Here is a 3887-nt window from a genome sequence, read left to right on the forward strand (position 1 = left end):
TTAATGGCTGAAAAAAATTTTGTTTTACTTGTAATGTGGCACTAGTAATGTAGCTTTCACCATGGACTAGTTAATTTAATATTTTTTTAATTCCAAAAAACTCACTGTTATGTAACAAATATCATAGACATTTTTCCCAAATGCTTCTAAATGTGTATGCTGTTCTTTTACAAAATAATATACAAGTATATTTCATATCGTTTGTCTTTTGTTTTAAACTCTTTAATTAGATACATTAGAAATTTAAGAATTCTTAACTACATCCAAGGCGTGTACCAAAGTTTTTTTTGTTTGGTTTTTGTTTTTGTTTTTTGCGGTATGCGGGCCTCCCACTGCCGCGGCCCCTCCCGCCGCGGAACACAGGCTCTGGACGCGCAGGCCCAGCGGCCATGGCTCACGGGCCCAGCCGCTCTGCGGCACGCGGGATCCTCCTGGACCGGGGCACGAACCCGCATCCCCCACATCGGCAGGCGGACTCCCAACCACTGCGCCACCAGGGAAGCCCTGTACCAAAGTTTTAAGCCATATATCTTCAATGTTATATGTTGTAATACAGATTGCCAACAAACACGTGAAAGAAAGCTCAACGTCATTAATCATTAGAGAAATGCAAATCAAAACTACAGTGAGGTATCACCTCACACCAGTCAGAATGGCCATCATCAAAAAATCTACAAACAATAAGTGCTGGAGAGGGTGTGGAGGAAAGGGAACCCTCTTGCACTGTTGGTGGGAATGTAAATTGATACAGCCACTATGGAGAACAGTATGGAGGTTCCTTAAAAAACTAAAAATAGAACTACCATACGACCCAGAAGTCCCACTACTGGGCATATACCCTGAGAAAACCATAATTCAAAAAGAGTCATGTACCACAGTGTTCATTGCAGCTCTATTTACAATAGCCAGGACATGGAAGCAACCTAAGTGTCCATCGACAGACGAATGGATAAAGAAGATGTGGCACATATATACAATGGAATATTACTCAGCCATAAAAAGAAACGAAATTGAGTTATTTGTAGTGAGGTGGATGGACCTAGAGTCTGTCATACAGGGTGAAGTAAGTCAGAAAGAGAAAAACAAATACCATATGCTAACACATATATATGGAATTTAAAACAAAAAATGGTTCTGGAGAACCTAGGGGCAGGACAGGAATAAAGACATAGACATAGAGAATGGACTTGAGGACAGAGGGAGGGGGAAGGGTAAGCTGGGACGAAGTGATAGAGTGGCATGGACTTATATATACTACCAAACGTAAAATAGATAGCTAGTGGGAAGCAGCCGCATAGCACAGGGAGATCAGGTCGGTGCTTTGTGACCACCTAGAGAGGTGGGATAGGAAGGGTGGGAGGGAGACAGAAGAGGGAGGAGATATGGGGATATATGTATATGTATAGCTGATTCACTTTGTTATAAAGTGGAAACTAACACACCATTGTAAAGCAATTATACTCCAATAAATATGTTAAAAAAAATTTTAATAAAAACTGTATTGTAATAAAAGTGCTTTAATATATATTATTATCTTGCTACTTAATTGTTTTCCAACTGATTTGTTTTATTACTTAAAATAGTAAAAACATTACATCTTAGAATATTTTCAGTTTTCTTCTCTTTTCTTGGCATGTCTGTGACCAAGGTCCAAATTTAAAGGAACACTAAAGCCATTTTCTTGCTACTTCTGATTTTTATATTTTGCTTAGCATTTTTTCCATATAAATTTATATTTATCAGAAAGCATATTCTCAAAAATGTTCACCGTTAAATAGGGATCTAACTCCAATGACTAATTAGAAGGTATAGATGATTTATAGTGATATTCACTGTGTTATAATCATATACATAAATAATTATTTCTGAGTTTGGTAACAGATAAATATGGATATTCACGAAAATAAAAGTACATTCTGAAGTTAATATATCTGAAACAGCAAAAAAAGACACAAAATTACGAACTTTGTCTCCTCCTGAGTGCCACTCTCTCCTCTAGTATGAGTGGATTTCTGAAGGACATTCCAGTCTTGACATTCCCTAATGAGATGACTCTGCTTGGGCTTTGCCAGTGGATTTTGACAATTCAAACAGAAAATGCTGCTTTAAAAAATCACATCTCGGGGGCTTCCCTGGTGGCGCAGTGGTTGGGAGTCCGCCTGCCAGTGCGGGGGACACGGGTTCATGCCCCGGACCGGGAGGATCCCACATGCCGCGGAGCGGCTGGTCCCGTGAGCCATGGGCGCTGAGCCTGCGCGTCCGGAGCCTCTGCTCCGCGGCGGGAGACGCCACGACAGTGAGAGGCCCGCGTACCAAAAAAAAAAAAAAGAAAAATCATATCTGGACTTTCTGCTTTAAAACCTCAAGTTGGTCATCTGCTGACCACCATACTAATCACCATGAAACACTAACTTCTGAATAACAAGAAAGTGATATAGCAGGAGAAATAAAAGAGGACTTAATGTGTATGGAGTGTCCACTAGATATTCAGTATCATAGTAAATGACTTATATTGAGTATTTTATTTAAAGAGAATGAGATATCTCTTTAAATAAAATATCTGAGAGCTAGAACACACACTACTAATGACTTACTTCCTAGATAAAGATGAATACAGAAATATATGACAGTGCCGTCTAGTGATTTTTTATTTAAGAAATTACAAATAATAAAGAATTATGATGATAGTCAGCAAGACTGTGTAGTATTGAAGGTAGGATAAACATATAGATCAATGGAACAGAATAGAGAAACCAGTAGATCCATATATGTGTGTTCAGCTGATTTTTGACAAAGGTGCAGAAGCAATTCAATGGAAAAGGTAGTCTTTTCAGTAAATAGTGTTGGAACAATTGGGCAAAATAAGGGGGAAAAAAAAGAAACTTGACCTAAACTTCACCTTTTATAAAACTATTAACTCAAAATGGATCATAGATTTAAATGTAAAATGAAAAACTATAAAACTTTTAGAAGAAAACATAGAAGAAAATATTTATGACCTGGGGTTAGACCACGAGTTCTGAGCTATGGTACCAAAAGCAAGGGGGGAAAAAAATCAATAACCTAGACTTCATAAAAATTTAAAATTTGCTCTGTGAAAGGCCCTAAGAAGATGAAAGACAAATCACTGACTGGGTAAAAAATATTTGCAAATCACATCTCCAGCAAAGGACTTGTAAGCCAGATATATAAGGAACTCTCTAAACTCAACAGTAGGAAAACAAGCAATGCAATTAGGAAATGAACAAAAGACTTGAACAGACAACTCACCAGAGAGGATATGCAAATGGGAAATAAGAAGATGAAATGACATTTAATATCACTGGCCATTAGGGAAACGCAAATTAAAGCCACGATGAGCTACCATTACACACCTATCAGAATGACTCAAATGAAAAGTACTAACAATATCAAGTGCTAACAAGGATGTGGAGCTACTAGATCTCTCATACACTGCTAGGGGAAATGTAAAATGGTAGAATTACCCTGGAAAACAGCTGAGCAGTTTCTTATAAAGTTAAACAGTCACTTACCCATACAACTCAGCAATTGCATGTTTGGGTATTTAGCATAGAGAAATGAAAACTTATGTTCACACAAGAACCTGTATGTAAATATTCATAGCAGCTTTATTTATAATAGCCAAAAACTGGAAACAACCCAAATGTCCTTCTAGGAATAGACGAACTGTCTGTGCTGTGGAGTGAAAAGTAACAAACTATTGATAGATGCAACGACATAGGTAGAACTCAAAGGCATTATGCTAAGTGAAAAAAGCCAGATGCAAAATGTTACATACTGTAGAATTCCATTCCTGTAACACTCAGTGACAAAATGAGAGTGATGAAGGACAGATGAATGTTGGCCACCTTTTAGGACTGTGAAAA

The sequence above is a fragment of the Pseudorca crassidens genome, chromosome 2 (assembly GCF_039906515.1).
Source record: "Pseudorca crassidens isolate mPseCra1 chromosome 2, mPseCra1.hap1, whole genome shotgun sequence".
Lineage (NCBI taxonomy): Eukaryota > Metazoa > Chordata > Mammalia > Artiodactyla > Delphinidae > Pseudorca > Pseudorca crassidens.